Source organism: Eriocheir sinensis, chromosome 47 (genome assembly GCF_024679095.1).
Source record: "Eriocheir sinensis breed Jianghai 21 chromosome 47, ASM2467909v1, whole genome shotgun sequence".
Lineage (NCBI taxonomy): Eukaryota > Metazoa > Arthropoda > Malacostraca > Decapoda > Varunidae > Eriocheir > Eriocheir sinensis.
In genome coordinates, this window is record NC_066555.1 from 6988030 (window position 1) to 7000529 (window position 12500).

At 44.9% G+C, this 12500-nt stretch overlaps 1 protein-coding gene across 1 annotated transcript in view; it reads left to right on the top strand.

Annotated features, from left to right (window-relative positions):
• LOC126981318 (uncharacterized) overlaps window positions 1–12500 on the top strand; it is a 66095-nt gene that overhangs the window by 29368 nt on the left and 24227 nt on the right. The gene's annotated exons all lie outside the window — the stretch shown is intronic.

A 12500-nucleotide genomic window follows, 5' to 3' on the forward strand; every position in this document is an offset into this window, starting at 1 on the left:
GCCTTTCCGATACCCTACGCCCCTGTCCACCCAGCAGTGAATGGGTACCAGGTATTAATCGGAGGTTGTGTCCTATCTCCTGGTATCTGTTTCCTTCTCCTATAATTCCTTCCCCTTCTGTCTCTCTCCGGCATATGACCACAGATGTTGCGCCGACTAAACGAAACTTTCCAACTTTACATGGACGGGGAAATACACACTCGAGAACCCGACTAACCATATCGTAGCGAGAGTCTGAAGTGTTTGAAGTTGAGAGGACGACGCCTGCACGTGACTGGGCTCGGTGCAGCCTTTAGGAGCGATGGCTGACTGGACCTAACACACGAGGATTTCTATTAGTTTTGTTGAGGGTCTTGTGTTGCCTCTTCGTCTTCGTCCCTTTCAGGTATCCGTTTCCCTCAACCAATATAGATGAGGATAGGCTACATCAAGGACAGTATCTCGAATCCTTAGCCCGACACACGAGTACTTCAGTTCGTTTTTGATGGCCTGTTACCGTCTCTTCGTTTCTCTCTCTCTTTTCTTTTTTACATCCCCGCCTATAGCGCCGGTAGGCTTTCTTCAGGGGCCAGATGGTAGGCTCAAGCCCGTAATGGCGCAGGCAATTTTTATAGTGGCGCCTGTCTTGGCTCATGCTGCCCCCCGGAACTCATTCTTGATTCACTGGACGGTTTCTTCTAGAGTCCGGGTTGATGGGTGGTCTTCAGGACAGCATGTGGGTAGTCTTAGTCCACTCGGTGGTGACTGAAAAATCCCAGGTTGTAGCGTGGGGATTTGAACCGACGTTGTCCATGACTGTCTGTTTCTCTTGACTAACTTTAGAAGAGAACAGCCAGCACCAGGAACGTGATCTCCCGGGTTCTGTGGCCAATATTTTCAAACATTTCAGTGCTTACACACCCAGATTTGTGTAGGCTTTCGTAGAAGTTGATGTGGGTATTGCCATGGGTAGTTTAATAAGCCTTGTGATATTTTGACAAGGTTTCTGCGCTAGGGATGTGAATAAGACTCATGAGTACGCGAGTAATCTCCGTTGTGTCCTTTGGGAAATAGTTTTTGTGGGACCCGAACGCTTCTGAGAATTAGGCTAACACACGAGGGCTTCATTTAGTTGCTGAAGGTCTTGTGTCGCCTCTTCGTCTTCGTTCCTGTTCAGTGTCTTGTATCCATCAACCAACCTTAGAGGAGGACAGAGAGCGCCCAGGACGTTATCTCTCAAATATTTAACCTGACACATTATTTGTTGCTGAAGGCCGTGTATCGTCTCTTCAGGCCGCTTTCACAGTCGTTTTGTTTGTTTTGATCGTTACCAATGGCTGTTATCGCCGCTATAGTATTTCCACGTAAAACTGGCCGATGGGGTAGTGGCGGCTGCGGGGTTAGCCTAGCCCCGCATCTTGTCACACACTCTCAACACCTCTCGCTTCCTCTGCAGCCGCCACTACCCCATAGGCCAGTTTCACGTGGAAAATTATAGCGTCGATCGCCGCCATTGGTAACGATCAAAACAAACAAAGTGACTGTGAAAGCGGCTCTTAGACTCATGAGTACACGAGTAATCTCCGTTGTGGCCTTTGGGAAGTAGTTGTGGGAGTCGAACGTGACCTCTCGTGTTTAGTATCGAAGATTGTAACCCGAATTCGTCATTATCTTACAAGGAGATTAATAGGGTGAAGGTTAAGTTAGGTTAGGTTAGACTGTTCTTGATGATGATGATGATGATGATAATGAGTAGTAAAAATTCGGGATATACGCTGTAGCTGCGCGTGGCCTAGCTGTTCATCTCCGACACATTGGCCATTGAGCCTGCGGTGGATAAGATAAAGATCCCATTACCCCGAGACGCAGGGCCAGTGTGACATCCAGGTTACCACAGTTTCCCCTCACCAGGTTTCCTCGGGTACCCATTTATCGACCAGCCCGAAAGGGAGGATGAACAGCTGGGTGTGTCTGCATGCCAACTGCCTCTTTCTTCTCCTTTTATCTGGAAGAGTCGCAAAGGAAAAAAAATTCTTATCAGATGCAACTGTGTGAGGCATGAGGATTAGCATATCGAGTGTTGACTTGGCTGGAGGGGCGTGAGTGAGGGGCGTTAGGGGCGGGAAGCTGTGTGTGTACCTCTCCTGTGGACGCGAGAGGGCGGGATAGGGAAAGGGAAGGAGGCGAGGGAGAGAGACTGAGAGAGGAGTAGGAGAATGAGGAGGAGGAGGAAGGGTACATGTGTCTTGTCTTCCCAGCATCGTCTTCGGTAACCCGCGAGGCCTGGTTAGAGGGAAGAACCGTCGATCAGTCACTGTGTGTCGGGTCTAGAATTTCTGTAAGTCTACTCCACCATCTTCGGGTCACTGGACTTGTTTGCTGAGTTGCTCCACGTCCCGTCGAGGGTTCTTGATGCACTCTCTGGGGAGGTGGAGATAAGACACGACTTGGAGGTGTTTGGAGGCTGGCTGGAGGGAATCTTATGGGTCATTTCCTAAATATTTCGGCGCCCAAGCACACACATTAGACAAGGCTTTCGAAGGAGTTGTGGGCGTCATCAATTTCCACGAAAGCCTACACAAATCTGGGTGTGTAAGCACTGAAATGATTGAAAATATGAGCCAAAGAAACCAGGACGAAGGTATTTAGCAGCGACGCGATAAGAGAAAAAGAGTTCCAGAGATTCACAGGGAAGGTTAGGTGATGTTAGCCTACTCGTACTGAAGCTGGTCTCTGTGTGGTGGCCTGATTGACGGCTTGGCTTCTTGTTGACACCTTATTCTGTTATGTAAGGGAGGGGAAATGGAGGAGAGAGAGAGAGAGAGAGAGAGAGAGAGAGAGAGAGAGAGAGAGAGAGAGAGAGAGAGAGAGAGAGAGAGAATGTTGTTAATGTTTTGAATAAAAGTTTCGAACCTCTCTCTCTCTCTCTCTCTCTCTCTCTCTCTCTCAGCACTTTGATCAGTATGGAATGGAAAAATCGGAGCAGGGGGGGGAGAGAGAGAGAGAGAGAGAGAGAGAGAGAGAGAGAGAGAGAGAGAGAGAGAGATTGTAAAACTGAGACAGGAATAATAATAAAACTTGTGAGGACGAAAGTGGCAGAAAGGGAAGAAAATATAAAGATAAAACAAAACAAGAAGAATTGAAATAATGGCATAGACTTCACAATCTCTTGACGGGAAACGGGGCGCGGGGCCGATTCGCAGGGGGCCGATTTTCAAAAAATTAAAATTTAAATATTTTCAAAACCAAAGCAGCTAGCGACCTGAAACTAAAACAGGCACCTCCCTTAGGCATATATGAGTCTCCATGAGCAGCGGTATCAAAAAATTCAAAGTCGTTCCCTAATAAAATCCCGATTAATTGTTTTTTATATAAGTATAACAAAACTTAAAAAGGCTATAAAATCCTCAGATTTTACGCTAGATGCACAAACATCACCAAATGCAGAGATAATCACTTATATTTTCAGAATCAATAGCAATATTTAGCATATCTTATAAGTTTTTGCCCGAAATAGCTACTTATTTTTTATTTATTTAGTGCAATTTTTTACGTAAGTTTTTAACATCTAATAAATCACTTAATTTTCACATTAGAAACTTAATACTTGAGGAAAGCATGCAGAAACATCTTAATTTTACTCAACAAAAGCAAAATATTCATTTTTCTATATACAATCACAACTTATTTTGGTTGAATTCCGATGTCACTATTGCCGCAGCACGTCTTGCCGGCTATCTGGCCCTCGTCCTGAACAATCACTTTAGCCTTTTGGCCTATGACTTGTGGGCCCTGGTCAGTTTCCTGGACTTGTACACGTCCTGTTCCTCGCCGTCTCCTTCCTGCCCTCCTCGATACTGCTCCTCTTCCTGCCGGTCGGCTGCTTCAAGGCCTTGTTTTTCCTCGCTTCTGAGGTCACGTCCTTGGAGAAATTAGCACCGAAACAGTTGAAGAGGGACCTGCTGATGTGCGGCAAGATGGTGTTGGCCAGGTTGTGCCCTCCTGGCACCTGTACCCCTGCAAGGTCGGGTCTGAGGCCGCCAGGAACTCCAGGAGGTGCCTGAACCCGTCCCTGTGGCGCATGGCAAGGGAGAGGAACCTCAACCTGCGCTCCTTCTTGTCCTCCCTGCACATCAGGGAGTCCACAGCGACATCCCGAAGGACGCCATGTGGGCCATTGGGAGATGGCCGCTTCAGGACCGCCAGCCCGTCTCCAGCTCTCCCCTGTCGACCAGCTCGACCAGGGCGTCGAACATCACAGGGCGGGTCGCCCTCTCGAGCTCCACGGTAATCTTCATCTCCTCCTGCTGGGCAAGCTCCTGATTTCAGCAATAGGACAAAGAGGAGTTGTCCTGGACCTTCCTGGCAAGGTAGACGTAGTTGCCGACCGCGGCGAGGAGCAACTCGTCCGTCGGCGGGTCCGGCTGGTCGTCGGCCAGCTCCCTGGCAAGCTGGGCCAAGATCACCTCGTCGTCCTCCTTCTCCTCTGCCTTGGCCCGGTCCAGGTCGGCCTGCACGTCCCCGGGGAAGAACCCGACGAGCTTGAGCAAATGCAGGCGACGCGGGAACTGAGCTGAGTTGCCATGTAGGCACTAACTAAACGTACATTTCTTGTTTCCTAATACGTAAAACTGTGGACTTCACTATCCTACAGTTATCATTCATTTTACGTAAAGATTTCAACCTAAAGTTACGCAAATTTGCCATTTTTTACACAACGTTTTCAAAGTGCACGCATGGTGCTATTTTATATAAGTTACCTTGAATCCTCGACCAAATCACTCTAGAGACACTCCTGCCTGCTTGTATGCACTAAAACTTGAAGATTTCGTCCTGTTTCCACTTAAATTCGGAGTAAGAACGCAGAGTGTGTTTGAGTTGTCGCAGTGAAAGTCGCCATAACAATCGGCCCCTTACGCGAAGCCAGCGCGCCAAGACTGAAGAGATTTCCCGTCAACTAGTTGTGAAGTCTATGATAATGGATATGAAATGTAGAAGAATGAAGAAGAATAAGAGAAGGAATAGTGGAAATAGTGAATGTGTGATATTGTAGAAAGGGGAAGGAAAAAAGAGAGAAGAGAAAACTTGGAGGATGAAAAAGAAAACGGGAATGAAAGAAAATGAGTGAAGAATATAAATAAACTCTAAAAGAATGGCGGGAAAAGATGAAATAGTCGGGAAATGGGATGTAAAAAGGAGGAAGAAAGAGTTTAAAAATAAAGGAAGGAAAAGGTGAAACAAGATTATTTACGTAGTTATTTTGAGCGAGAGAGATCAAAGAGGAGGAAGAGGAGAAGAGAACGAAGAGAGGAGACGAAGGAGAGGAGAAGGCAGCAAGAGGACGAAGAGAGGAGACGAGAGGAGAGGAGAAAACAGAGGAACGTACGGAAAAACGAAGACACATACAAGGAACAAGGAAGGAGTGAAAAGAGAAGGAAAGCTAAAAGTAAAGACATTGGAAGAAGAAAATGAAAAAAGGAAATGAAAGCGAGAAAATGAAATAATAAATACATAGGAAGAAGAATCAAAATGGAGATATTGTGGGCATGTTATGTAGTGGTAAGCTGACGAGTAAAAAATGAGAAGAAAATTTAGAAGGGAAAGGAGTGGAGGAAGAGGAGGAGAGTGGCACAGGAAAGAGTCAGAGAGGAAAGGAGAAGTGGACTTAGAAAATGGTACAAAATAAAGTGTAGGAATATATGTATGTATGTATATATGTATGCCTTCCCCGGAGCTCCACTTAATCCTCTTGAGAGAGTTTTGCTAGAGTCTGGGTTGATAGATGGAGAGAGAGAGAGAGAGAGAGAGAGAGAGAGAGAGAGAGAGACACAGACAGACAGAGACACAGACAGACAGACAGAGACAGACAGACAGACAGACAGAGACAGGCAGACAGACAGACAGACAGACAGAGAGAGAGAGAGACAGAGAGAGAAGAATGGCAGGAAAAGGGAAAGGATTAGTTAGGGAATTAGAGTAGCCCTCACAAGACACTGGCAGAGAGAGGAGAAGAGGTAGAGAGGGAAAAAGCTTAAATAAGTACTCATACCAGGAGGGAAATAAAAGAAAAAGTCGAAAGGAAATGAGAAAGCTAATGTCTTACTTGAACGTGTGAAGTGTGAGGAAAGGGAGACCGAGGCATCAGGTTAACGGAGCAAGGAGGGAAAGGAAACAGGCAAGGAAATGAGTGAGAGAGACTTTCATTCAGGCCGAGGGGAGAACCGCGAGGCATGGAGCGTGAGTCGCGGGAAGGAAATGAAAAAGGAAAGGAAATATATGAGGCGTTTATGTACTGTATAATATATATCTTACCCATACTCTGCGAGGGATTGAGAGAGACTTGGAGGCATTAAGAAAGATATAACCGAGGACAAAAAGATCACAAGAAGAGTTGGTTAAAAGGAAGGGATGGATGGAGTAAGAGGGAGGGATTGAGTGAAGTGGGATTGAGTGATTAAAATGAGAGAAGTATAATTGAAAGAATGAAGAAAGGAAAGGATGAAAAACGAGGGAGGGAGGACTGAGTGGGGAAGAGAAGTAGAATTGAAGGGAAGAAGGGATGGAGTAAGAGGAATGAGTATGGTAGGACTAAAGGATCAATATGAGGAGAGAAGGATTAAAGGAAGGGAGAAAGGTATAGGGATTGACTGTGACAGGACGGAGGCATTAGAAGGAAAAGAGTAAGGGATAGAAAAAGAAGGAATGGGGTAAGGGCGAGAAACTGAGTGAGGGAGGGCTGAGGGATGAGAAGGAGAAGAGGAGGAGAAAGGAAGGTAGGAAAGAAATAAAGCGATAAAAAGAAAGGGTAAAAGTAAAGGTAAAGTTGGGTGTATACGCTATAGCTGCGCGTGGCTGCGGTGCTCATCTCCGTCGCATTAACCCTTCGAGCCAGTGGTGGGAGGAACCCATTACCCCGGGACACGGGCCAGCGTGAAGTCCGAGAAAACCACAGTTTACCTTCCCCAGGTTTCCCCACGTACCCACTTATCGACCAGTCCAAATGGGAGGATGAACAGCTGGGTGAGCTGCAGGCCAACTGCTCGGGCTGGGTTTAATAACGCTTGTTCTCGTGCTATCAAAGACAGAGAGGCAGCTCACAAAAGGTACCAGAGCCTTCGCACTCCTGCTAACTATGATTTTATGATCTTTACATTTCTGCCCGGAATCGTGCCAAATCTATTCTTCGACTTGCCAAAAGCTCTTTCATTCATAGTAAATGTCAAAACCTTGCTTTCACTAATTTTTCCAGAGACTTCTGGCACCTGGACAAAAAATATCTCCTCCAATTTCACTTCTTCATCTTTCCCTCCCCTCGTTAACCCTGACGGCAGCACTGCCGTCTCATCTTTCTCTAAGGCTGAACTCTTCTCTCAAACTTTCTGCAAAAACTCCACTCTGGACGATTCTGGGCATACTCCTCCTACTCATCCCCCCTCTGACTCCTCTATGCCTGTAATTAAAATTCTTAAGAACGATGTTTTCTATGCCCTCTCTGGCCTCCACTCTCAGAAGGCTTATGGACCTGATGGAGTGCCTCTTATTGTCCTTAAAAACTGTGCTTCCGTGCTGACACCCTGCCTGGTCAAACTCTTTCGCTTCTGCCTGTCAACATATAATAATAATAATAATAATAATAATAATAATAATAATAATAATAATAATAATAATAATAATAATAATAATAATAATAATAATAATAATAATAATAATAATAATAATTCCGAAACAGAAAAAAACAACCGAGTTCACAAAGAAAAGTACCTCTTCGACAGTTATTCGGGTGGCCGCGTGTGGCGCTGCCTGCATAGCCAATACCGTCTATTGAGTGTGGTAGGACCTAAAGGAGAGAAGGAATAGGGTAGAGGGAAGGCAGGAAGGAAGGAGGTGATGGATGCAGTAAAGGTTGCGTGAGGGAAGCAGGTCAGGTCTCGAGGGTTGGAGGGGATCATCCTGCCTCGTGCCTTTGTCGTGCTGACCGGCTAATGAAGGGGCGGCCGTAAGACGCTTATTAGGCTACTCATCCGCGGGACGCTTGGCCGCCTGGCTGGCTCGCTCCACCTGACGGGGGGCGGGGGAGGGAGAGGCACGCGGAGACTGTCATAAATAAAATATGGTCTTACTCTTTTCTCAAACTTTCTGCAAAAACTCCACTCTGGACGATTCTGGGCATACTCCTCCTACTCATCCCCCCTCTGACTCCTCTATGCCTGTAATTAAAATTCTTAAGGGGAGCGTCTGGGGGGGTATTTTTGATGAATATTTTAAATTCCTCGAAATTCACTTTATGGGCTCATCATACCAGGGATACAATGAGGTGTCACGTGGCGAGGTTAGTTTTTTAAAATTTAAATCCTCGCGCGGTCTGGCGGCCCTTTAAATATCTGGTAGTGTTGCCATACAGAGCGCTTTACGCGCCAAAATATGCATACATGAATCAGTGCTTTTATGTCCGTAATTTTTGCAATAGAGGATATTTTTTTACACAGGGTTAGAGTTACATTGACATTCATTACCAATACATTGTCATCGGAGAGCAGAATCGATGGGCGATCGATAAATTTAGTTTTCCTTCGTTTTCTCAAAACAGGGTCACACGCGCATTTATTTGATATTTCTAAGTTATTTATGGACCTAGCACAAACATAAAGATAGCGTTGGAAAGAGAAAAAAATTAGCTATAAATGCTAGTGATCAGAATCTGGATAAACATCATCAAAATTTTTATATAAATTTTCTAAGTTTAAACTTTGAAGAAACAAAAAAAATAAAAAATAAATGGAAAAGTAATCTCTAGGAATACACTTATTTTGTATGCCCGTTCCAGTGGTGTTTTTATTTTTGAGCTATCTAAACTCTAAATATGCTTTTTTTCAATTTCAAAATTTTGAAATTTTTGAAAAAAAATTCATAAATTTTTTTTTTCAACAAATCTTCACCAAAACTGTACATGATGTTCCTACTCAAGGTACACATCACCTGTGAGAAAATGGTGATCCTCTGATAATATCTTAGAACATGGCAGACGCTCCCCTTAAGAACGATGTTTTCTATGCCCTCTCTGGCCTCCACTCTCAGAAGGCTTATGGACCTGATGGAGTGCCTCTTATTGTCCTTAAAAACTATGAACCATGACCATAAATAAAACTATGACCATAAATAAAACTACTCTAGCATGCTGCGTCTGATGTTCATAATAAGAACATAAGAACATAAGGGGTCGTATTAAGAAACATATCGCACCCTAATAACACATAATTGACAAGGCTTTCATAGGAGTTGTGGGCATTTCCAGGGGTAGTTTTATGACCCCTGTGGTAGTTTGACCCTTCTTCTGTACCCTGAACCTTAAAAAACACTCATGAAAACCCGATTGATCCCCTATTTGACCTTTAGAAATAGCTGATGTGAGAAGCGAAAGTGTCTTGTAATACCAGCCAAGGAGTCTTCAAGAGGCCGGCAGGCACCCGCCCCGTAAAGAGTCCCCCGCTCGCCCTACCTTTCCAACGGGTAGGTGTTCGCGCCTTGGTTATGTCGCGAGTTTATTGACATCGCTGCCTACTTGTTGTCGGGACGGGGGAAGCCGAGCGTGAAACCTTCCAAAGACACATCCACTGATTCGTTCTACTATATATATATATAAGCTAATATTTTCATAATTTCACGTTGGCGCTAGACCGTAATCACGACTCGCAAGCCCGATAATACGGTATAGCCTACTCGGAGAAGACATATAACCAAGGCTCGTGTTCTGAGACGCTTTCGGCTCTTATAACATCAATTTCCAAAGGCCACGATGGAGATTAGTTGGGTTCTCATGAGGCTTTTTGTTTCACGTCTAACCACCGCCATAGGGCTCTCAAATTCACCCGTGGAAATAACCCGCAACAACCTCCATGTAAGCCTTATCAAATATGGGGATGAAATGTGAGTCTCAAACCATTTCGGCACCCACAACAACTACTTCCAAGAGCCAAAAAGGAGATTAGTTTGGTTTTCATTAGAGTTTTTTTACGTTCATGGTGCAGAAGTCTTGTCAACAACCTCCATGTAAGCCTTATCAAATGTGGGGATGAAATGTGAGTGTGTGATTGGGCCGTAGTCTCAAACGATTTCGGCTCCTACAACAACTACTTCCAAGAGCCAAAAACGAGATTAGTCGGGTTTTCATGAGAGTTTCTTACGTTCATGGTGCAGAAGTCTTGTCAACAACCTCCATGTAAGCCTTATCAAATGTGGGGATGTATGACCGGTAATCTCAAACGCTTTCGGCTCTCACAACTACTTCCGAGAGCCACAAAGGAGATTAGTTTGGTTTTCATGAGAGTTTTTTTACGTTCATGGTGCAGAAGTCTTATCAACAACCTCTATGTAAGCCTTATCAAATGTGGGGATGAAATGTGAGTGTGTGATTGGGCCGTATTATCAAACCATTTCGGCTCCCACAACAACTCTATCCAAGAGCCACAAAAGAGATTAGTTTGGTTTTCATGAGAGTTTTTTTACGTTCATGGTGCAGAAGACTTGTTAACAACCTTCATGTAAGCCTTATCAAATGTGGAGATGTATGGCCGGTAATCTCAAACGCTTTCGGCTCCCGCACCCGCAAATACTTCCAAGAGCCACAAAGGAGATTAGTTTGGTTTTCATGAGAGTTTTTTTTACGTTCATGGTGCAGAAGTCTTGTCAAACTATCTAAAGCTACCCATCATGGAAATACAACAACCTCTACGAATCCCTCACCAAATCTGGGTGTACTACAAGCTCCGAAATGTCCCAGGGCTGGAAAGCAAGTAGGTATATGTCGTTTTCCCGCGTATTAATCTAATCTTGTTCTTGTTTTCCTTAATTGACAAGAAGAGTCGGGCGAGAAGTTTTGGTTTTACATCATTCGTAATTAGAAACAGTTTTGGCTTTCAAGGAATTCGAGAGAAATTAATAAAAAAAATACATTCATATGCGTAACATTATGAAATCCTTCCTTACACCAGCACTTCATAACACTTCCATTCCCTAATATCGGGTATGAATAACTATTGTAATATATTCTATGAATGTCTGTTTTGTCCTGGACTCTGCGTGTCTCATCGCTGTGCACCTCTCGGGCAGCGTCTAGCCTACTTAACCCGGTAGCAGCGACGGGCCAAATTTGTGGCTTTACCGTGTACCAGCGACTGGCCAAATTTGTGGCTTTACCGTGTACCAGCGACGGGCCAAATTTGTGGCTTTACCGTGTACCAGCGACGGGCCAAATTTGTGGCTTTACCGTGTACCAGCGACGGGCCAAATTTGTGGCTTTACCGTGTACCAGCGACGGGCCAAATTTGTGGCTTTACCGTGTACCAGCGACGGGCCAAATTTGTGGCTTTATCGTGTAGCAGCGACGGGCCAAATTTGTGGCTTTACCGTGTAGCAGCGACGGGCCAAATTTGTGGCTTTATCGTGTACCAGCGACGGGCCAAATTTGTGGCTTTATCGTGTAGCAGCGACGGGCCAAATTTGTGGCTTTACCGTGTAGCAGCGACGGGCCAAATTTTTGCCATGATAAAGACCCCCCAAAAATAGATGATGCATAAACTGATCCCAAATGCGTTGATATATGTATATTATGAACTGGTTTGCGTGAGTGATGTTTTTTCTCATTAATTCGCTTAGAGGGGCCTTTAAGAAACATGATCCCCGCAGCTACCGGGTTAAAGCCAACAGGTGTCTTTGGGGTATATTCTTCAACATGTCGGCGTCCAGTCACACACATTTAACAAGGATTTCCTAGAAGTTGTGAGCATTTTCATGGGTAGTTTTATTACACTCGTGGTAGTCTGACAAAACCTCTGTACCATGAACGTGAAAAAACATTAATTACTACAACTACTACAACTACCATTACTACTACCGATAGCCTACTACTACTACAGCTACTACTACTACTACTACTACTACTACTACTACAGCTACTACTACTACTACTACAACTACTAATACTAATACTAATACTACTGTTTTATCTCCTTTTCGGCCATTGGGAATAATTGGTGTAAGACTCATGAGGAGGAAGCGTCTGAGGATACCGCTCCTTGTTTTGCTCCGTACTCCGCCTCCCCAATAACACATGATATCGCCGCGTCCCCTCGACTCCCCTTCATTAACCGCGGCAGAGGACGTGTCCGCCTCGAGGGGAACACGACAATTGGTGTAATTTGTGTGGGAGACAGGTTCAGGTTGCCTCTAGACCTTGATATAGCTTCTTACATCACCGCCGTGGTACTACCAACACCACCACTACTACGAGCTCTGACTGTTAACAAGAAGCACCAATAATTAACCATTTAAACGATAAACATATATGAAGACAGTTATTTGGGTTATGAAAGCAGTTGTTGGGTCGGAAATCGGCAAACATGAGAAGCAGAGTACGACAATCGGGCATCGTTGACCACCACCACCACCACCATTTGAATTTTGCTCGGCTCGTTGGGTAAGAACATGGCGGCTGAGCAACGTTGCCAGATTGTCGTACTCTAGCC